Source organism: Stomoxys calcitrans, chromosome 2 (assembly GCF_963082655.1).
Source record: "Stomoxys calcitrans chromosome 2, idStoCalc2.1, whole genome shotgun sequence".
Classification (NCBI taxonomy): domain Eukaryota; kingdom Metazoa; phylum Arthropoda; class Insecta; order Diptera; family Muscidae; genus Stomoxys; species Stomoxys calcitrans.
The window spans coordinates 169,051,029-169,076,078 of record NC_081553.1 but is presented as its reverse complement, the minus strand read 5'-3'; the positions used below and the strand labels follow the sequence as shown (position 1 = coordinate 169,076,078).

At 37.7% G+C, this 25,050-nt stretch overlaps 1 protein-coding gene across 1 annotated transcript in view; it reads right to left on the bottom strand.

Annotated features, from left to right (window-relative positions):
* Positions 1-25,050, bottom strand: part of LOC106081464 (transcription factor E2f1) — a 238,157-nt gene that overhangs the window by 145,616 nt on the left and 67,491 nt on the right. The window contains exon 3 of the mRNA XM_059362393.1: positions 2,121-2,150. The gene's annotated coding sequence lies outside the window, so the exon portion shown is untranslated. The remainder of the gene's footprint in view (positions 1-2,120; positions 2,151-25,050) is intronic.

Here is a 25,050-nt window from a genome sequence, read left to right as displayed (position 1 = left end):
TCATATTATAATCGAGACGACGTTAGGAAGCCTGACTATTACAATGTCCTGCAGGCAGAGATCTGGGCTTTCATGGAATGCGTGAGGTGGTGTGGTGTTAACGTGAGAATATCGAGTGTGAACATCTTTACGGACTGTAAATTGGCCATCAGGGCAATAACAACCAGGACGGTAAAGTCACGAACAGTCTTGGAGAGTAAGAAGGAGATTAACGCCTTCTCTGAGGATGCGACGATCCGCTTTATTTAAGTGCAAGGCCATAGCGGAGTAAGGGGAATGAAACAGCAGACGGTTTGGCAGTGAAGGCCAGAGAACTGTCCCCAATAAACTTGGTTAACCCAAAGCCTTTCAGGTCGACGCAGTCCGAGTTAAGAGTGTGGGCGACGAACAACGAAACGGTAGGTACGACGACGAAAATCCTTTGAGGAGTAAGAAAGAGGTCAATATAGCTATCGGTATGATAACGGTACTCATAGGACTCATCTCTGAGCAACAAGGTAGTCCCTCAGTAGTAATAACACCAAACATTTTTATCTTCTGACCTGAGCGGCACATAAGAGGCGCGTGTCACTTATACAGGGTGCAACAAATGGTGTCCCATTTGACCACCTTTCAACTCTATAACATTTGGAGAGCAATAACTTTGAAAGCTACGGAAAGAGGTAGATCGGAAAAGATCTAAAGAAAATGTACCATTTTTAAAATACAGACAAACAATTATTAAATTTTCATAATTATGCTCCTCCTTTATTTTAAGTTTTCCCCCATTTAAAATTTAAAATATATACCGGAAATAGATTAAAAATGTACATCAAACAAATAAATACGAACTAGATTCGGCCCCGTAGCGCAGATGAGGCCACCGTACCGCTGATGACGCTGAGGGTTCCAATCTTGGCGAGACCATCAGAAGAAAAATTCAACGGTGGTTTCCCCCTTCTATACTAGCAACATTTGCAAGGTACTATGCCATGTAAAAAACTTCTCACCAAAGAGGTGTCGCACTGCGGCACGCCGGATTGCACTCATTGATATGTGAGAAGTTTGTCCCTGTTCCTTAGTGGAATGTTCATGGACAAAATTTGCAATTTGCAGATTAGGCAGCTATATCTAAATATGGTACTATTTGGAATAGAATTCGCACGGTAGTCGAAGAGTCTTATACGTTTTACTGTTCTAGATTTGCGTATTTTATGGGTTTACGGCCATAAATCGGGTGATTGATTTTTATGCCAGGTTTATGCAAATATGATTAAATCTGAATCGTATTCAGCACGGATGTCCAGGTGCCTACTTAAACACACTGTTGCATTGCAATATATAGCCCGATATAGTGCTGTTTGTGCCATTTTTACATTCGAAAAAGAGATATTTAAAATATTTTTGACTCATATCTATCAAAATATCAATACAACATTAAGACATATTGTCAAGGTCCCACGGTATCTCATTGTGCCTTTGATCAGGTAAACTTGAAAAAGCTTTGTAAAATAGCACCAAATCAAGGAATTAGACAAAACCAGGTTTTAATCGATTCAGAACATTAATTTATAGAATACATAAAGTTTAAATGTTTTACGTCAAAAAACTTGGATGCTATAACAAAATAAAGTTGCATAAGATCCCTGAAGACCTCAACCTATCCTCTTGATGTTTGGCACATATCCTTCTTATTGATTCTCATATCTGTTTATATAAGGACTTAGCTTCCTATTAACTTCCTGCTCTGACACAACCACTTTAAAATATTATACACATAAACTTAAGAAAGTACCTATGATTCGGCCGGCTAAAAGCTGCCGTCCAACATAACGCAAACTGACCTGGTCCTTTTTAACCAAGTTAAGATTTAGTTACTTCGTTTGCCCGAGTATTGCTGGGGGAAGTCTGTAATCAAGTTCTAAAAAAACTTTAAAAATATCTGCCAAGTTGAGATTTAGTAACTTTGTTCGCCGAGTAGTGCTTGGGGAAGTCAGTAATCAAGTTCTAAAAAAACAATAAAAATATCTGCAACGCATTCATAACAATTAAAATAAATCGCATTTTCAGTCAAACTTTTTCTCCTATTTAGAGAAGTAACAGCAAAAGACGAAAAGTTTCTCATCGCCATTTGTACTTACATTCATTTAAACCGCAGCACTTCTAGGAATCTGCAACAAAACAAAACCAAAGAAAAATGAATTAGTGATGCACAAAAAGACGTATCCATTTTTATTAAATATTTAAAGTTCCTAACAATTATGTTCTTTCTTTCAATACACAGTGGTATTTATAAAGAAAAATGTTGTCTTCCTTACAAAATATACCACTTCAGTATCAGTTGAATGCCAACGATTAGCAAGAACATTACAAAAATAGGATTTTTATTCAAACACCCACAAGCAAACTACTGTGCGATAGGTGGTGTAAGAAGGCAACCATCGACAGACAGACCGATAGTATTACACGCTTGATTCTAAGTTGCATGCCCTTTTCCAGAATATGCATGAGCCCTGTCTCTGTTCGCCGAACATTTCTGTTGGGAATTATCATAAAGTGTTGCAATGTTGACTCGACTAATTTACAAGTTGTCACTATGTGGCGCTATAAATAACAATAAAAAAGGAAAACAACTACAACTCAGATAGGTCTGCCACCAACAACCAAGAAATAAATCCCTAGAACAAATCATCTTCCAAATGCTACTTCTTAAATGGCAGAGTACAACGGAGGATTCCTGCCCTTAGTATCTTCACCGACTTCAATGTTTCGCATATCCGACGCTTAGCTGCCAGGCTGGTCTTATTGTCTGTCCGTCTGCATTTTTGTCTGCCTCTAAAATATTCTCTCGAATATGGATGAGGAGGTTCTTTAAAGTTCAAAACTTCGCTTTGGTCTTTTTTTGATTGTTGAATTGTTTGCTTTTTTCTCTTCAGCTCTTTTCTAGTTCCTGTGATCGCTAATTAAAATCGTTCTCACCATTTTCAACAGCAAACAGTCGATTGACGACCGGCTCAAAAAACAAACATATTAACCGAGCATTGTCCTCGCCCGGTACAAACAACATGTGGTGGAATTTACAGTGTGCTTAAAAATTTCGTCATAAAACAGTGATGAATGTGAAAAACCTGTCGAGACTACAAATTTTAACAAAAATAGTTGAAAGCAATTAAACACGAATCAATATAAATAACAAACGACATAACATATTTGATTTTGATTTGATTTTTATACTCATAATTATCTTAAGCGTCATTTTAGTTTGACTGTAAACGGTCACTATACACTTGACTTTATCTATAGCTTGATAGATATATATTAGGCTTAAGTACATTCGTTGCATCCAGCTTGAAGGATCTGCAGTAAAAAAAGATTATCTTATACTCTAGGAAAAAATGTACCAAATGTGGTATACAAATTTTATTTCATCTTATGAAAATTTTTTCTTATCCTATCCTATTATCAAATTATCTTATCCTATCCTTTTCCTATACTATTATCAAAGAAATCGCATTTAGTTAATGTAATTGGAATAGGTTTAAAAAAGAACAACTTCCGAAAGAGCAGTTTCGGTACTGTATCGAGACGATTCTTTGGAATAATCGCCATAAGATATGTATTTAACAACCTCTCTAGGGTCTTTAGCAAAATGGATGGCAGACTAATAGTATGGAAATCGTTTGTAATCGTGTGGTACGGGTTTCAGGATTTTGGAATGAAAATTGCCCAAATCTATCAGACACAGCTTGTAGATCGACCGCTTATGCATTATCAGGTCCTGGTTTATACTTTTTTTCCTTAATACAAGTTAAAAAATCGTTGACTTGAGTTTAAAAATACTACCGGCAAGAAACATAACATCCTTAATTGTAATCAGTGGCATGCTAGAAAAAATTTGTATGGAAAAAAAATATGTAGGAAATTTTTACTGAAACTTATTACCATCGATTTTAAGGACTTGCTCATTTGAAGTTCATCATGTTGTAGAAGCAAATTAAAAAAACTATTTGCTACAACAATTTTAGTTAGTCTGGAATAAAAAGCGGTATACGAAGTTTGCCTTTTATATTTCGGCATTAGAGAACACAAAAATAAATATTTATAATATTAAGCACATTTACGGAGGTCACCGTAGCGCAGAGGTTAGCATGTCCCCCTATGACGCTGAACGCCTCGGTTCGGCGAGACCATCAGAAAACATTTTTCAGCGGTCTGCACTCATTGAATCGGACTGCACTCACTGATATGTGAGAAGTTTGCCCCTGTTCCTTAGTGGAATGTTCATGGGCAAAATTTGCAATTTGCAAGCACATTTGCCACTCTGATGGAGGTATCTCCAAAACATGCATTCTGAACGCATCAACCGCTTCTTCGGGTGTTGAAAAACGTTGACCTCTCATTTTATTTTTACGTACGGGAATAAAAAGAAGTCATTCGGTGCCAAGTCTGGACTATACGGCGGATGACTTATCAAATTGATGTTTTGAGTGTTTGAAATGCAGTTGTTTTTCTATTTTTGGAGCATTTCTTTCGACCAATCGGCACAAGCCTTTTTTTGAGCGATTGACTAATTGACGGTCAAATGTTCATGCAATATTGAATGTATGCTGGTCCCACTAATGCCTAAGGTTGTCTCAATCTCCCAATAGGTCACATGACGTTCTCGCAATATCAGTTGGTGCACAGCATCAATGGTTTTAGGAACAACAACTGATTTTGGACGACGTTCACGAAATTCGACTTGGAGTGAACATCGACCTCGGTTGAATTCACCATACCATCGATAAACACTGGTCCTTGATGGAGCTTAATCGCCAAAAACTGAAAAGAGTTAATCGATGCAGTGTTATTGAGTTAATCCACGTCGAAAGTTTTAAAAAATTATCGCACGAAAATGCTCACAATTTAATTCCATTTTTTGGGCGAGATTAATCTTTTAAGTTACTGTAAACAACACAAACAACGCTCGTATGACAAAACGTTCTGAGTACGTATAACCTCAAAAATGTCAAGCTTTACGATAGAGCTGTAAGTTGGCAGATTGCAACACAAGGGTTTTCCAATGCAGAAATATAAAAGGCAACCCTCGTATAAGGTGGCTAAAAAGAAATGATGCTTGACCAAAAGGAAAGATTTCTTATTCTCACAGCAGTGTTGGAAGAGCTGTGGTGGAGAACAAGCGATTCTTAGAATCTGGCGAAGTATTTAACTGTGTTGGATTTTTGGAGCGCCGTCCACCAGACCACTACACCATACATACATTATAGGTTCGACAACTGCAATAAATAGTCTGTACGTAACACGTGGTTTACGCCCATCACATCTGTTAATGACGAAACGAAAAGTATTTGCTTTTGTAAATGGAATATTCTTGGATACCTTGTATTTTCTGCTAAAAAGAACACCTTCTGAAAGAGCTGTTTCGGTGCTGTTGACGAGACTATTCTTCGGAATCATCGCCATAAGATATGTATTTAACAACCTCTATAGGGTCTTTAGCAAAATGGATGGCAGACTAATAGTATGGAAATCGTTTGTAATCGTGTGGTACGGTTTTCAGGATTTTGGAATGAAAATTGCCCAAATCTATCAGACACAGTTTGTAGATCGACCACTGATGCATTATCAGGTCCTGGCGATTTAAACGATTCGAAAGAACTTCCTCACCAACACCGGCAAACGTAATTCAGCGACAACATCTTTCGATCTATATTGACATCCCTCTTTAAATTGCAATGAGTTTAAAAAAATGGTGCAAGGTATTGATACTTCAAATTAGAGCGCTTTACCTTTGGTATGTTGAATAAGTTTTGTACGACAGTGTGCATGGATCTTCATACCCTCAATTCTTTAGTTCTTATCGTATGTTTAATTATTTAGACATAAACATTTCACATTCATGCATAGCCAAAGGCAGCTTTTGACTTAAATGTATTCCTTATATCCTATACAAGTAAAACCTCTCTCCTTGCACCAATTGCACGAGTACACATTCTTCAATAATCTCACTTTAAGCAACTGGCACTGTTCAATGTTCTCAACAGGTTATTTATTTTATTTCTCTAGCATTTTCGTAAGTAAGGACTAACAATACTTTTTGAAGTAGTCATTATTAAATTATTTATTGCATTTCTTCTATAAAGTTAAGTAAAGGCCTGGTTATGCTCTCGTAAATGTAGAATAAATGTATCGAAAATGCGAACAAGCAATTATGCTTATTACAAATTAGTAGCAATTGACATTTCAAACAAATCAATTTTTGTATCAAAATAGACTTAAAGGTGAGAGAGGGTGATAAGTCGGAGAACTTCAGGCATGCTCTAAGGACACAACATGCATTCCTCAAGGATAGGTCGGAGAAGACGAGCCTCCGCGAAGTGGTGCGAAAAGTCGAGCGGTCTTTGGGAGAGAATGATATATCGGTCTTATGTATAGCTCCAAGATGGGGACAGGGACTGTATTTGGTTCCATACTCCAACACACACAACATCGGTATGTACGTGAGACTGCTGGACGAGTGTTTGTTCTTTCATGCAGAGCTCTGTGCCATAACGATAGCCGCAAAAAGAAATTCTGGAATGGGATTTACAGTGTTCAAAATCAGGATGTATGCCAGCCCTGTAGGCCGAGGCTTCTAGAACAATGAGGTTGAAGTGTGTGGAATCCCTCAATAGACTCTGGTTTCACGACATACATAGTCCTAACATGGTTTAACAGATACGATGGTGCCGTATTGGTGCTCGACCCCAACACTCATCTTGTAATTTCTCCTTATGTATATGTACTGGCCACTGAGTGAGCTTACTTTTTCATGGTGGGCTAGCCATTCAAACTAAACCTTAACTGTTGACAATAAATTGTAAAAAATTGCGCAGAGAAATCATAAATCAGGAATAACAGTTTTCTAACTAGGTTAGGTTAGGTTAAAAAGAGGGTGCAGATATTAATCCACCCCATGCCACCATGGACATGCACTTAAGCCAGTAATCGGTTTGTTGTACGCTCTAAAAACTATAAAGTAACCTCTAAAAAAAAAAGTTTAAGTTAGGAATTCTGTGCTACTTACCAAATCCTTAATTGTTTTCAACACCACTCTCCTAAGTTGTTTCAAGTGCTGGTATCTGTTAGACGCGAAAGTCGGGCAATGACAAAGGAAATGCTCCAACGTCTCATCATCGTCCCCGCATGCCCTACACATGCTACCACTTGCCGCACCGATTTTACATAAGTGAGCTCGTAGTTCTATGTGTCCCGTTATGATACCAATAGCTATACTGACCTCCTTCTTGCTTCCTTTCAGTAATAGCCTCGTCTTCTCACCATCTGGATCCCCCCATAGGATTTCCGCCGTCCTACCGACCGTTTCGCTGTTCCACAATGTTGCATGCGCATTCGTCGCCCACTCCCTTAACTCGGACTGAGTCGATCCGAAAGGCTTCGGGTTAACCAAGTTTATTGACGGCAGTCCTCTGGCCTTCACCGCCAAATCGTCTGCCCTTTCATTTCCCCTTACTGCGTTAAGACTCGGCACTCAAACGATGTGGATTTTGCCATCCTCAGAGAAAGCGTTAATCTCCTTTTTACACTGCAAGACTATTCCTGACCTTACCGTCCTATTTGTTATTGCCCTTATGCAATTTTACTGTCGGTAAAGATGTTCAGACTCGACGTCCTCGCGTTAGCACCACACCACTTCACGCATTCCGTGATCGCCCGGATCTCCGCCTGAAGGACCGTATTATGGTCAGGCAGTCTAAAACAGATCTCAGTCCCTGGGTTCTATATATAAACCCCCAGGCCCAATCTGTCCTCTAGCTTTGATCCATCCGTGTAACATGATCTTCCAGATGACAATACCAGGGTTCCGCCAATCCAAGTTCTTAACTAAAAATTTTTGGTTTTGAAATTTGTTAAAACTTCAAATTTTTTCAGCTGTTTTTGTTTTAACGACAGACATTCGGCAATCGTTTTCATGTGTTTCATAAGGCAAAACAAAACAGTTGACACGTTTTTCTACATTTACAGTACATTTACGAGAGCATAACCAGGCCTTAAATGTTTGCACAATGATTGATTACAAACGTCAAATTAAAATAGAATAAAATAAAAATTTGTTGGAAGAAAAATTTTTAGCCATAAATTTCTTACAAATTAGTAGATTTTAGATTTTAAATATTAACAAAAGGAATATGAAAACTATTCACTTCCTTAAAACAGCTTGCCCCTAATAAATATCTCATACACAAGCCGCCAAAGTTAAACTATTGTTATGTTCCCTTGTCCATCCACTTTTACATCTTCTTGTTTCGTGTTTGCTTTTCGTTCTCTTATACTCTTTCGTTCATATACCAATGACAGAAGTTTATTTTTGTCATCTTCCTTTTTTTAGTTTCAATAGAAAATAGATTTTATTGTTACGTCCACTTTGCTTTTTTATACCCACCACCGAAGGATGGGGGTATATTCATTTTGTCATTCCGTTTGCAACACATCGAAATATCCATTTCCGACCCTATAAAGTATATATATTCTTGATCAGCGTAAAAATCTAAGACGATCTAGACATGTCCGTCCGTCTGTCTGTTGAATTCACGCTACAGTCTTCAAAAATAGAGATATTGAGCTGAAATTTTGCACAGATTCTTTTTTTGTCCATGAGCAGGTTAAGTTCGAAGATGGGCTATATCAGACTAAATCTTGATATAATATATATAAAAGCCACATTTATTATCCGATTTTGCTGAAACTTGGGACAGTGAGTTGTGTTAGGCCCTTCAACATCCTCCGTCGATTTGGCCCAGATCGGTCCAGATTTGGATATAGCTGCCATATAGAACGATCCTCCGATTTAGGGTCTTAGGCCCATAAAAGCCACATTTATTATCCGATATTGCTGAAATTCGGGACAGTGAGTTGTCTTAGGCCCATCGACATCTTCCGTCAATATGGCTCAGATCGTTTCAGATTTGGATATAGCTGCCATATAGACCGATCCTCCGATTTAGGGTCTTAGGCCCATAAAAGCCACATTTATTATTCGATTTTGCTGAAATTCGGACAGTGGGTTGTGTTAGGCCCTTCGACATCCTCAGTCAATTTGGCCCAGATCGGTTTAGATTTGGATATAGCTGCCATATAGACCGATCCTCCGATTTAGGGTCATAGGCCCATAAAAGCTAAATTTATTATCCGTTTTTGCTGAAGTTTGGGACATTGAGTTGTGTTAGGCCCTTCGACATACTTCTGCAATATATTACAGATCGGTTCAGATTTGGATATAGCTGCCATATAGACCGATTCTCCAATTTTGCGTCTTAGGCCCATAAAAGCTACATTTATTATCCGATTTTGCTGAAATTTGGGAAATTGAGTTGTGTTAGGCCCTTCGACATCCTCCGTCAATATGGCTCAGATCGGTCCAGATTTGGATATAGCTGTCATATAGACCGATCTCTCGGTTTTAGGTTTTGGGGCCATAAAAAGCGCATTTATTGTCCGATGTTGCCGAAATTTGGGACAAAGAGTTAAGTTAAGTCCCTCCACATATTTCTGCAATTTGGTCTAGATCGATCAAGATTTGCATATAGCTGCCATGAAAACCGATCTCTCGATTGAAAGTCTTGGCCCCATAAAAGGCGCATTTTTAATCCGATTGCACTGAAATTTGACACACTGACTTATGTTATGCTTTTCGACATCCGTGTCGTATATAGTTCAGATCGGTTTATTTTTAGATATAACTACTAAAAAATACCAATATTTTGTTATATACAATTGAACAATAACTTTTACTTATTAGTATATGGTCCAAATCGGAACATATATTGATATACCTGCAATGGGGCATAAGATATGAATTTTGCACCGGATTTTGAGGAAAGGTGGTTCACATATATATCCGAGGTAGTGGGTATCCAAAGTTCGGCCCGGCCGAACTTAACGCCTTTTTACTTGTTTATATTGTACAAGCACTCAAAATGTTTTCCACATTTATGGTGTTTTTGACGCTTAAATATCTCAAGTCATGATGGACGCTCTGTTGATGGAAGAGGCAGGGAACAGTCGACGGACATAGTAAAAGAGACAAAGGATAATGGCCTTTAATTGACATTTTTTCTATGTGATGAAAAAATGAATGCAATTACTGGGATATTTGTATGCAAGCACTGTAGCATTCAAAACTGACACTTAGCCGGATCCAAAGAATAATCAGCCCTATTCTGAATAACAATTCCCTGGGAGTTTATTCCCTACTCCCTTTCCCCTATTCTGAATAACAATTTACTGGGAGTTATTTCCCTAATCCCTTATGGTAAACAAACTTCGAAAAGGCGGAATCTTTCCCAGAGAAAAAGAAATTCTGAATCGATATAAAAAGGACAATGAGGCGATAAAACTTGGGAAAAATTCCCCCAAACAAATGAAAGGGAGTAAAGATAAAAACTTGTGAATTTTATGTTTTTATAAAAAAAATTGTACCACTTCTTATTACTTTCGAACATTTTAAAATAGGTCGAAATTATTTTTCACTTTTTCATCAAAATCAAGTACAAATTTGTTAGGTTCTCCCGGTTTAAATATGTCATGTACCCACCATAGAAGATTTTCTAAAGCTTTTCAAGTTTATTGACACTTGTTTCCGAGTCGGATACTAAAAGGAGGTCCATTATCGTTGGGCTTAAAGTAGAATCGGACGGCAGTCAATGATGTGCAAGAAGTCTTCTGTTTGTTTGTTAATGGATTGTTCGTGGGCCATTGTTCAAAATACTTGGGGCCACATTTGGTAGCATCTACTCCACAGGAGTAGGAATAAATTCTTAAGTCGCTTTTCGCCAGCATTATGTCCAGCAGCCGTCCATCATGAAAAGCGGCTGCCGCCTGGAAATGTCGATTAGATCTTCAAGTTCTAGCTCCATCAGATCATCATCAGATCGACCACCACAGCATTTATGACGACGAAGGAGAAGCAAACCTCAATATTACGATTCAGCCTCCTTAACTCCTTATGGTAAGGGAAAACGCCAACTTGCAGGATGTGTACCCTGCATGCAGCCAGGGACAACACGACACAATTAATCTGTCTACCAGACCACTATGGAAGCGTCTAATTTAGCCAACGATTGTTGGATGAAGACGGAAAGTTGTTATCACAACACAAAATATGGTGGCAAGCTGTAACTCATAATTGTGCACTATTAAAATACAGAAATTAAAACAAACATTAAACTTAAACTTTTTTAGCAACCTTTATAACTTCTTTTTGCTTTATGTTGTTTTTCCAAAAAACAATAGGCAAATATTTTGGCAAAATAAAACAGCTGAAGCAAAACAGTTGTTTTCGAAAATACGAAATTCCCTCTCCCCATTCAATTAGAATAGGAGGATTTCATTCGAGGGAGAAATTAATTCCCAGGGAGTTTTCAGAATTGGGCTGAATAACTATGGTATTTTATACCCACCACCGAAGGATGGGGGTATATTCATTTTGTCATTCCGTTTGCAACACATCGAAATAGCCGTTTCTGACCCTATAAATCATATATATTCTTGATCAGCGTAAAAATCTAAGACGATCTAGCCATGTCCGTCCGTCTGTCTGTTGAAATCACGCTACAGTCTTTAAGAATAAAAATGTTGAGCTGAAACTTTGCACAGATTCTTTTTTTGTCCATAAGCAGGTTAAGTTCGAAGATGGGCTATATCGGACTATATCTTGATATAGTCCTCTTATAGACCGATTTTGGGTCATAAAAGCCACATTTATTATCCGATTTTGCTGAAATTTGAGACAGTGAGTTGCGTTAGGCCACTCGATACCCATCTTCAATTTGGTTTAAGGTTTTGGGTCCATAAAAGGCGGATTTATTGTCCGATTTTGCCAAAATTTGGGACAGAGAGTTGAGTTAGGCCCTTCGACATCTTTCTTCAATTTGGCCCAGGTCGGTCCAGATTTAGATATAGCCGACATATAGACCGATCTCTCGATTTAAGGTTTTGGGCTCATAAAACGCGCATTTTTTGTCAGATGTCGTCGAAATTTGGGACAGTAAGTTGTGTTAGGTCCCTCGACATCTTTATGCAATATGGCACAGATCGGTCGAAATTTGGATATAGCTGCCATATAAACCGATCTCTCGATTTAATGTAAAGGCGCCCAATTTCGCCGAAATTTGGAAAAGTGAGTTGTGTATGGCCCTTCAACATTATTTTTCAATTTGGCTCAGATCGGTCCAGATTGGGATATGGCAGCCATATAAACCGATCTCTCTATATAAGGTTTTGGACCCATAAAAGGCGTAATTATTGTTCGATTTCACCGAAATCTAGGACAGTGAGTTGTGTTAGGCTCTTCGACAACTTTCTGCATGTTGATGATGATTTGGATATAGCCGCCATATAGACCGATCTTTCGAGTTAAGGTTTTGGGCCTTCGACATCCTTCTTCAATTTGGCCCAGATCGGTTCAGATTTGGATGTAGCTGCCATATAGAATGATATCTCGATTTATAGTCTTGGCCCCATAAAAGGCACATTTATAATCCGATTTCCTTAAATTTGACACAGTGACTAATGTTAGACTTTTCGACATCCGTGTCGTATATGGTTCAGATCGGTCTATATTGGGATATGGCTACCAAAAAGACCAATATTTTGTTCTGCAAAATTTTCACAATGACTTGTACTTATTAGACCACTCAATATCCGTGTCGAATTTGGCCCACATCGGACCGTTTGTCGATATAGCTGCTATGGGGGCATAAAATATGCATTTTTCGCCGGATTCTGAGGAAACGTGGTTTATATATATAACTGAAGTGGAAGGTATCCAAAGTTCGGCCTCGTCGAACTTAACGCCTTTTTACTTGTTTTTTAGTTTCGGAGGATAAATATACATGTGTATATTTCATTATAATCAGGCATTCTATCGACACTAAATAAAACACACTTTTTAATTGAAATAAAACCATAGACTACACACCCGAACAACTGTCAAAACGCATTATAAATAAAAATGGTAAAGAAGAAAATGGGAACACATTCCTTAGAAGTGGTGCTGAGTTCTATAAACAAAATAGTAGCGACGTGTCGCTGCGTTAGTATAAATGTCGCTTCAATTAATTGCAAATCTAATTAATTGCTCTCGAAATGGACATCAATCAACTCTGCTTTAGTGCTGTTGTCTTTGTTGAGTGTTGTTGTTTGACTTTTGTTTGTGTCCTGACAATGACCAGAGTCCATCAGATTTCGCAATAATTTAATAGGCATTTTCGCTGGGGTACTCATTTTATTCTCAGCGAAAATGCCTATTATATTATTGCGAAATCTGACGGACTCTGGTCATCGTCAGGACACAAACAAAAGTCAAACAACAATACTCAACAAAGACAACAGCACTAAAGCAGAGTTGATTGGTGTCCATTTCGAGAGCAAGGCTTCATATGCAATAACTTAAATGATTTCTTTCAAAATTAAAATCGGATATTAAATATAAGTGCATCATACTTTGCTCTGGTGCAGGGACGCGAATTCAATCCAGTAGTTTAAATTTCATTCAAATCCTATGAAAATTTGTCATCTGCGGCTCCAATCTACAAATATAGGATATTTCAAAAGGTGAAACTATGAGAACCACACCAAGCATATTTGGTTCAGAGGATAACATAATGCCACCGTAGCGCAGAGGTTAGCATGTCCGCCTATGACGCCAAACGGTTGGATAAAAATCCCGGGGGGAACATCGGAAAAATGTGCAGCTATGGTTATGTTCTTACTAATGCTGGCTACATTTGTGTGCTATTCTGCCATTTTAAATTTTATAGATATCAGATGAAAAATCCTCATTCTGCACTCTCAAGGAGTTCAATCGTAAGTAAAAAGTACAGGGTAGGTGACATGATCGAATATGTGAAATGGAAAAATTAAATGAAAATTTGCCCATGAAAATTCCACTAAGGAACTGAAGCAAACTTCTTGCATATCACTGAGTGCTGTCCGATTCAAATTGTAAGCTCAATGATAAGGGGCTTCCTTTTTATTGCCAAGTCCGATTGGCTTGAAGCAGTGCGATACCTCCTTTGGGAGAAGTGTTAACTCGGCATAGTACTTCACAAATGTCACCAGCATTAGGAGGTGATAACCACCGATGAAAATTTTTTCTGATCTTCTCGCCAGGATTCGATAACAGGCGTTCAGTTTCATCTACCAAACTAGAAATTACATCTACATAACATTAGATTTTTAAACCCTCCACCATAGGATAGGGGTATACTAATTTCGTCATTTTGTTTGTAACACCTCGAAATATGCATCTGAGACCCCATAAAGTATATATTGGGTTGCCCAAAAAGTAATTGGATTTTTTAAAAGAAAGTAAATGCATTTTTAATAAAACTTAGAATGAACTTTAATGAAATATACTTTTTTACACTTTTTTTCTAAAGCAAGCTAAAAGTAACAGCTGATAACTGACAGAAGAAAGAAAGCAATTACAGAGTCACAAGCCGTTGAAAAAATTTGTCAACGCCGACTATATGAAAAATCCGCAATTACTTTTTGGGCAACCCATTCTTGATCGTCACGTCATTTTAAGTCGATCTAGCCATGTCAATCCGTCCGTCTGTCTGTCGAATTGTAAATGAGCCAAATCGGTCCATGTTTTGATATAGCTGCCATATAAACCGATCTTGGGTCTTGACTTCTTGAGCCTCTAGAGGGCGCAATTCTCGTCAGATTTGACTGAAATTTTGCAGGTAGTGTTTTGGTATTACTTCCAACAACTGTGTTAAGTATAATTAAAATCCGCTCATAATCTGGTATAGCTGTCATATAAACCGATTTTTGATCTTGAGTTCTTGAGCCTCTAGAGGGCGCAATTCTCATCCGATCTAGCAGAAATTTTTTACAACGGCTTCTCTCATGACCTTCAACTCACGTGAAACAGCTCCCATATAAACCGATCTCCCGATTTTGCTTCTTGAGGCCCTACAAGGCGCAATTCTTATCCGAATGAACTGAAATTACTGTAAAGATCCATACATTGGTACACATTTCGAAACGTAGCTGAGCTCGCTCGCATTTTTTATGCCCACCACCGAGGATGGGGGTATATTCATTTTGTCATTCCGTTTGCAACACATCGAAATATTCATTTCCGACCCCATAAAATATATATATTCTTGATCAGCGTAAAAATCTAAGACGATCTAGCCATGTCCGTCCGTCTGTCTGTTGAAATCACGCTACAGTTTTTAAAAATATGGAGGTTAAGTTTGAAGCAGGTTAAGTTCGAAGATGGGATATATCGGACTATGTCTTCATATAGCCCCCATATACGCCGATTTAGGGTCTTAGGCCCATAAAAGCCACATTTATTACAGGATTTTGCTGAAATTTGTAACAGTGAGTTGAGTTAGGCCACTCGACATTATTCTTTAATTTGGCCCGGATCGGTCCAGATTCTCGATTTAAGGTCTTGCGCCCATAAAAGGCGCATTTATTGTCCGATGTCGCCAAAATTTGGGACAGTGAGTTAGGCCCTTCGACATCCTTCCCCAATCTGGTCCAGATCGATTCAGATTTGGATATAGCTGCCATATAGACCGATCCGCCGATTTAGTCTTAGGCCCATAAAAGCCACATTTATTATCTGATCTTGCCGAAATTTGGGACAGTGAGTTGTGTTAGGCCACTCGACATTATTCTTTAATTTGGCTGAGTTCAGTCGAGATTTGGATATAGCTGTCATATAAACCGATCTCTCGATTTAAGGTTTTGGCGCCACAAAAGGCACATTTATTGTCCAATTTCGCCGAAATTTGGGACAGTGAGTTATGTTAGGCTCTTCGCAACTTGGCCCAAACGGTCCAGATTTGGATATAGCTGTCATATAGACCGATATCTCTATTTAAATTTGAAATTTGACACAGTGACTGGTTCAGGTCAGTTTATTTTTAGATATAGCTACTAAAAACTCAATATTGTGTTATACACAATTGAACAATGACTTGTACTAATAAGTATTTGGTCCAAATCGGAACATATTTCGATATAGCTGCTATGGGGCATGCTTTGTTCACTGGATTTTGACGAAAGGTGGTTTTCATATACACCCGAGGTGGTGGTTATCCAAAGTTCGGCCCGGCCGAACTTAACGCCTTTTTACTTGTTGTTATTTCTCTACTAATGTGTACATGACTCGCATGGCCTTTTGTATCTAAATTTAAAGAAAAAAGGTTATGGATGAATATGGTGTATAATCAGTGGTCATTATAAATATCCACTGTGACACACATTTACATTTTTATTTTATTTTTTCTTCTAACATCCCCTTCATAATTAAACAGCAGTCATTTTCACCAAACAACAAACTTTTCAGCAGCCAGTCTGCTGCTCTGAAATTGTAGAACCACCGCTGTAATAACAGAACTACTGCTGTAATAGCAGAACTACTGCTACAATAGCATAAAAAATAACTACAAATATTCAGCAGATAATGTTTGCTATTTTCGGCAAACTTTTTTTCATGAGTGCATATAACCAATCAATTTATGTAGAAAGTTACTATTACAGGAAGTATTGATACCAATATTCTAAAAATTTAGCTCCCTAGTCTATAAACTCTGAAGGTAGAGAAACTTAAATTTATGAAAAAATCATCTAAATTTTTGTGTTTGAAATCTTACCAAAACGATGCGGAAAAAATGTATTTGACATTTGGAGATTCCATACTCTCATTTGTTCTCTATCGATTAAAAGCTAATTGTCAAAAAAAGGTGCAGTTTGTCCTACTTTACAGACATTTATTTCTTAATGGCATGTTTTGTGATAAAGATCAATGCCATAGATTTGAACCGAATTCTTATGCTTAATACATTTTCATTATAGTTACTCACCAAGTTTTAATAATTGAACTTGTTTGATATTTACATCTCTTTTGTATTGTAACTGAACACTCAGTACAACCCCATAAAAATATTACGCCAATAAAAGCATAATTCATTAAATTTTTGACATTCTTTGAATAGCTGCGGTTTCTCTTCCTACTGTATTGACCAGTGGAAATCCCTCTTTGTTGGTTGTCCCTAACTAAGGACGTTGGGCAAAAAGCAATATACATTAAAAACAACAAATTAATTTTGAAAAAAAAAAACTTAAACCCGAACCCCATTAAATGTAGTTTATACGACTTACAAGTTAACCACAAATGAAAACCTACAGATACATTTAGAAATTTTCGAAATAAACCACAAACTCCTCCACCCCAAGTTTGTCGAGAAATGATAAACGAAAGAGTATGACAACAGGAAACCATAACAGAGTCAATCAATTTTGGTTACTGGTCACAAACCAAACCATACCCAATTCCACTTTCAATGTTGATTTAAGGCCAAATTCTGTTATACTCATTCGAAAAACGCTTGAAAGTGAAGACCAAAGGATACAAATTGAGGAAAAAGCCAAAAGCTCAAAAGAAAAACAATACAAGAGGAATAGTAGACAAACATGAGCATACAGCAAAACTCTGCAATGGCATTGACTTATTGTTACCACAACGGAGGAAGGAATTGATAAAATGCTACGGCAGCCAGCCAGGTCAGCCATATGGAATACCATTGACCGAAGTTGTTGAAGACAACATTTTCCGCTCTCACCTCAGACCACATATTTGCTAACAATCTTTGAATCATTGTAGCCGGTGCAACAAACATCAGTATGTAACCACATTGAAGAACGAGGGTCGAAATATTTTTGCAAGGACTTTGTAAAATTAAGCTTGTTGAAGCAAAATAAATAAGGGCTATGGTCATATGGTAAATGCCTTATAGCGTGGCCCATCTGGAGGTTTCTCTTTGAAAAACGATTTATTTGAGCTTCATTAAAGATCCTAAAATGACAATCCTGTTTTATTAAGCACTAATAAACCACTTTTGCAATACACAAAACAAAAATGTATTTATAATTTAAGCTTCTAGGTTATACCTTGAAACCAAGATGCAACAATTTTAGTTTCAAGTTTTGTGTACAATATTGAGAAAAAAGTTACACTCAGAGAAATTTGTTAGCTAAATTAACAAAAAGTTTTGGTGCAACAGCATAGACTCTGTTGGAAATAAAAAAGCAGTAGTTTTTTGTAAAAACGGCAAACATTTTCCGCTGTTTTCAGCTACCGAAAAATTGGCTGTACCCTACATTATGTAATTAATGTTTTTTTAGAATTTCAAAATTAGATTTTCTGATAGTTTCTAAGACAAAATATCTGGTAAAATCATGTACAGCGGTCAAAAAAAGTATTCATCATTAGCAAAATTGATAATAAATTCACTTATTTTGGGTAATTGAAGAAAATTTAAAGTAAACAAATAATGCAGTTTTATGCAATAGTTTATTTTTCGTAATATGTTTTAAAATAAATTCAAAAAATAAATTTAATTAGCGCAAAAAATGCAATTTTATATAATAACACCAAAAACAGAACAAAAAAAGTTTTCATCATTGATGTGCTATCATCAAAGTCAAATTCAAATATTATTTGGGAATCCCCCTTTTCTGTTTTATTTAGTAAAGGAGGCTTTGCCCTTGACAGCAAATATTTAATTTCATTGAAAATATAGTTTTTGTCAAAATGGGTCGTAAGCAAAACGAGGTTTCTGATGAGGTAAAAGTTTTGATAATAAAACACCACAGGAATGGTTTAACTCAAAAAACTATCAGTGAAATATTAAATAGACCACGATCTACTATACAATCCATCATCAGAAAGTGGACAGAAACGAAAACTGTTGACAATAAACCAAGATCTGGTCGACCAAAAGCACTTTCAGTTGGAGATGTGCGTTGGCTAGTGCGGCAAGTTCAGAAAACTCCGAAGACAAATGCGACCATTCTTCGTAAAAACACTATGGAATATTTAGGGAAGGAAGTTACTACACAAACAATTCGAAATACACTCAAAAGGCATAGTTACAGAGGAAGAACTGCACGTAAGAAGCCCTTTATAAATAAAATAAACCGAGTGAAAAGGCTAAACTTCGCAAAAATGTATGTAAAACAGCCCGAATCATTTTTGAAAACAGTCATTTTTGCAGACGAGAGCAAGTTTAATCTTTTTGGGTGCGATGGAAAGGTCATAGTGTACAGAAAACCAAATACAGAGCTTGAAGAACGAAACACAGTTGCTACTGTAAAACATGGTGGAGGTGGTTTAATGGTTTGGGGGTGTATGGCGGCTTCAGGAGCGGGAAATCTTGAAATTATTAATGGAGTAATGGATCATAAGTATTACATTGACATTTTAAAGAGGAATTTAAAAGATAGTGCTGTAAAACTTGGGCTTGGTAATAACTTTCAATATTATCAAGATAATGACCCCAAACATTCTGCTTTAAATACCAAGATGTGGATGCTGTATAACTGCCCCAAAGTCATTAAAACTCCTCCTCAAAGTCCCGACTTGAACCCAATTGAACATCTTTGGGAACATCTCGAACGCAAATTGAGAACGCACAATTTTTCGAGCAAGAGTCAAATGCAACAGGTGATAATGGAGGAATGGACTAATATAGACCAAAATATAACCGCTAAATTAGTCCAATCGATGTCAAACCGTTTAAAAGAAGTTATAAGACGCGGTGGTCGAATAACAAAGTATTAATTTTTTTAAATTATGTTATTTATTTTTTTGTTTTTTTGCAATGATGAATACTTTTTTTGTTTAATTTTTTGTGTTCAGCTGTAAAATGGCCCTTTTTGTTCCAATAAATACTATTTTTTTCTTTAAAAACAATGAAATTGTGTACATATATATCACACAAGCACTACTGCATCATTAGTTTAATATGTTTTTATTCCAATTATCTTTTGTAGACTTATTAAAAAAAAAAACATTGAATGATGAATACTTTTTTTGACCGCTGTATATGATTTTCAACATTCATATGTTAAATATTGTTTAACATTTTTCATATCAATGTCATGGTCCATACGCTACTCTTAACTACATTTCATTTGATCAAGCTTCATATTCTTTTGGATTGATTTTTACAGATACATGGCCCAAAATGCTTATGCCCTCTCATCTAAATGAATTTGGATATTGTTATGATCGGGCTATAGGCCCGTTTATTTCTATTTTAAGGAGTGGTGGGCGCTCAAATACTTGACTTTATATGACCATTTCATGTAAAAAAAAGAGAGCTGTTAGGAGCTTTTGCATGTAAACTGAACTGGTTCTCATGATGTTGTTTCATTTTTCAATGTCAGTCTCTATTCTATTCTTAAAACCCTTTTATTTGATGCCCATATTGGCATAAACAGGTTTGGCGACCCTTGCGATACTTGGCCCAAAATTTGGATATCTAATATATACAAACAACAAAAAGGCAAATGCCTCGCACCTCAAAGCCGAACTTTAAAGAATCTGCTCACCTACATGCCAAGTAGGAACACGCACATCACACCCCCTAAACGCCCTCACCAATATAGTGATGCTCTTTCTCTCGCACCATTTGTATCTATTACTCTCACCACCAATACTCCCACCTATGGCTTTGCATTCACGCCTAGAATAATTTATGCTTTTCTTCTATTATTGAAACTTAATTCCTCATTTTCATGGCTTTCTTTAAGGAAAATAAATGTTCATATATATTCGTCGCCACCGTAGCGCAGAGGTTAGCATGTTCGCCTATGACGCCGAACGCCTGTGTTCGAATCCTGGCGAGACCATCAGAAAAATTTTCAGCTGTGGTTTTCCCTTCCTAATGCTGGCAACATTTGTGAGATACTAGGCCATGTAGAACTTCTTTCCAAAGAGGTGTCGCACTGCGGCACGCCATTCGGACTCGGCTTTAAAAAGGAGGCTCCTAATCATTGAGCTTAAACTTGAATCGGACTGCACTCATTGACATGTGAGAAGTTTGCCCCTGTTCCTTAGTGGAATGTTCATGGACAAAATTTGCACATATTCGTCGCTTCTCTGGAAAAATATCTTTCGATTTGACATGAATGGAATCGTAATATGTACCACAAAATCACCTTTATAAAATCCTTGGCCGTTTTATAATATATATTAAGTACAAGATTTTCGGTTTACGAAAATTTGTTCAAAAATTAGTTCGTCCGAATGGATTGCTCCAAGGCCAGCCAAAACAAAGTAATGTTCCATTATTGGAGATGGGCGATGGGTAAATACCCAAAAGGAATTTACCCGGTAAATTGAATAAATACCCAGGTATTTACCCATCTATTCCCAAAAGCTGGGTATTTACAATTTTGCAGATATCTTGGGTATAAAAAGATTTTCCAAACAATTTTTGATGATTTCGCATTCTGATCTTCTGATCTCATAAAACCGGATTTTAGATATATATAGACCGATATATAGACCGATCTCGGATGAAAAAATGCTCCTTTTATGGGCTTAATACTCTATGTGGGGATATCGTTCTATATGGCAGCTATAAAAAGGTTTAAAGGGGTATCAAAACGCACTTTTAAATTTCATCCAAATCGGATGAAAAATGCTCCTTTTATGGGCTCGATTCCCTATATCGGGAGATATGTCTATATGGCAGCTATATCCAAATATGGTCCGATCTGGACGATACTCTACAAAAAGATTAAGAGGTGTTCCAGAACTCGCTGTGCCATCGAAATAGGATGAAAAATGCTTCTTCACTATATCGGGAGATCGGTCAATATGGCAGCTATGTCAAAATATGGTCCGATCTGGACCACATTTGACAGGAATGGGTAGGGGTCTACCAGAACACACTGTGCCAAATTTCATCTAATTCGAATTGGATCTTTTATAGCCGCAATACCCTATATCGGGAGATCGGGCGGTCGGTCTATAGGGCAGCTATATCCAAATATAGTTCGATCTGAACCACACTTCACAGAAATGGGTAGGCTCTACCAGAACCCAATGTGCCAAATATCATCGAAATCGGATGAAAAATTATCAATCTATTGATTTTAGTTATATATATATAGCGGCTATACATAACTAAAATCCAATTTTATGAGATCATGAGGTCAGTTTTATATATATAAAAAATACGAAATCATCAAAAATTGTTTGGAAAATGTTTTTATATCCAAGATATCTGCAAAATTATAAATACCCCAAAAAGGTATTTATTGGGTAAATACCAAGCGTTGGGCATCTACCCAATAAATACCAAAGCGTTGGGTATTTACCCATTAAATACCCAAGCGTTGGGTATTTACCCGGTAGAAACCCACCTCTATCCATTATTATGGACTACACCATTGGTGGACAAAGGGCCATAACTTTCAATATTAGAAAACCCTTCATCAGAATATGCAATTTGCCCATGAAAATTCCATTAAGGACCAGCGGGATTACTTCTCTTATATCAATCACTGCTGTCCCATTTAAGTTTAAAGTTAATGACGAGTTGCTCTGTGGCACGTAGAAAAGTTTTACATGGCTAATTAACAACGCTGAAAATTTTTTCTGAGATTTGAATGGCAATTAGCGTTAAAAGCCGGCATGTTAACCTCAGCTTAGCTGGCCTCACATCAGAATATGGTATCCTATCTAAGAATGATACTTAGTTATTAACCTTGTTGTGGTTATTTCGACAGTAGATATTGACAACGGCTCTTTTAGACGTTTTCTATTCTTGCGCAAATAGTTCAAAACTCTTTGGTTTAGCATTTAAAGTATTTAATTGTTATACGATCCTCGTTACTGCTAAACAGTTTCAGCACGCGGCATTTTCTCTGAGTATTGCGTTCAGTGCAACACTAGCGATTCATGTCGCAAGGTGTACGCTCTTTAAAAATAATCTAAGCTTACATTGCATGGTTTCTTTCATTCAAAGGGCCTTCTTTGTGCTCATATTTACCCCCATATTCACTTCTATTCTCGTTAACTACTTCAACAGACCAATAACAACAAAAACCAAATGCAAAAATTCTTTTTAATCCTTAACATTCGTTTTGAATTCGGTTTTATTTTTAAACTTGACAAAGTTGGTAATCGAAACAAAGGTAATGGCCGTGCTGGAATGCCTTCATCCTGCTGGTAGTGGGCAGTGTGTTGGCAATGGAGAACCCAATCATTATATGGAATTATAGCTGAACAATTGCACACATTTTCTGACTATAAAGAAAGATTTTGGACTTCGGGGAGTTTTTTTACCATACACTTTTTAGACAAGAAGTAAAGGCCTTTGTTATTTAAATGCATTTTTTTCAGTTTTAATAATATATAAATAATCTAGTTTTTGTTAGTTCTTTCACCATTATTATTTTTGTTTCTAATTTATTTTATCTTATATCGAATCCTATTTCAGATTATCATTATTATTCTGCTGACAAACGTTAGTTTAACTCATTTAGACAAGTATTGCATTTTCTCATCAGTGACTGATTGATCATTTACATGTAGGATTGGTTAGGTTGAAAAGAGGGTGCAGATATTAATTCGCCCCATGCCACTACGGACATACACCAAAGCCAGTATACGGCTTGTTGTGCGCTCTAAAAACTACAAATTAACCTCTTGAAAAAAGAAAATTTCAAGTTAGGAATTCCGTGCTACATACAAAATCCTTAAGTGTTTTCAATACCGCACTCCTAAGTTGGTTCATGTCCGGTATTGTGTCTCCGCCTAAGTGCCAGTATCCGTTAGACGCAAAAGCCGGGTAATGACAAATGCTCCAACGTCTCATCATCTTCCCCGCATGCCCTTCACATGCTATCACTTGCCGCACCGATTTAAGATATGTGAGCTCGTAGTCCTATGTGTCCCGTTATGATACCAATAGCAATACTGAACTCCTTAATATTTTCTCTCAGTAATAGACTCGTCTTCTCACGATCTGGATCCCCCCATAGGATTTTCGCCGTCCTACAGACCGTTTCGTCGCCCACTCCCTTAACTCGGACTGCGTCGACCCAAAAGGCTTCGGGTTAACCAATTCTATTCACGGTAGTCCTCTGGCCTTCACCGCCAAATCGTCTGCCCTTACTTCGATATGGCCCGGCACCCAAACTATGCGGATTTTGCTATCCTCAGAGAAGGCTCTAATCTCCTTTTTACACTGCACGACTGTTCCTGACCTTACCGTCCTGGTTGTTATTGTCCTTATGACAACTTTACTCTCGGTAAAGATTTTTACCCGACGTCCTCGCGTTAGCACCACACCAATTCACGCATTCCGTGATCGCCCGGATCTCCGCCTGCAGGACCGTATTATAGTCAGGCAGTCTAAAACAGATTTCAGTCCCTGGGTTCTCAATGTAGACCCCCAGGCCCATTCTGCCCTCTAGCTTTGATCCATCCGTGTAACATGGTCTTCCAGATGGCAATAGTAGTTAATCCAAGATTGTGCCGATGGCAGCAGTGCCCCGCACTCGACTCCAAGGTCCATCTCAGGTATCCGATCGGAAACCTCTTTCCCTCCTTCCAGATTTCATATCGTCGCCTCGATTATACCGCGTTGGTATGAGCTGCTCCCATCCTCAATCCTATCTCCCATTGCCTTAAGTCTCATTACCGCAGTGGCTGTCTCATACTTAATCTGTATGTCAATGGGTCGGATATCTAGAATAGTCTCCAGTGCCCTGGTGGGCGTGGTCCTTATCGCTACATAGCGCCCAACATCTGTGAGCCTTCTCAATACCCATCCAATTCAGTTCAAGATCACACCTAAGTATTTGACCTTGTCAGATATCGAAATCGTCTTATTGAGGAAACGTGGCGCCTTAAATTGGCCCACCTTCATCTTCCTCGTGAACAGGCATATTTAAGTCTTCTCTGAGTTAACATTAAGACCTCTGGGTCTAGTCCAGTCATATGCCATATGCAAGACCCTTTCGACCCTTCTGCATAGCTCGTTCGGATCCTTACCGCTTAGAAGTATTATAACATCGTCTGCGTAGCAGATGGGTTCATATCCCTCCTCGGTCAGTTTCCGTAATAGGCCATTTATGGTGGTCACCCATAAGGGTGACGATAAAATAACGTGCCCTGTAACGTGCCCTGTGCCACTTTCTCCCTTATATTTATGCCATGCGACACACAATTTATCCACGTGT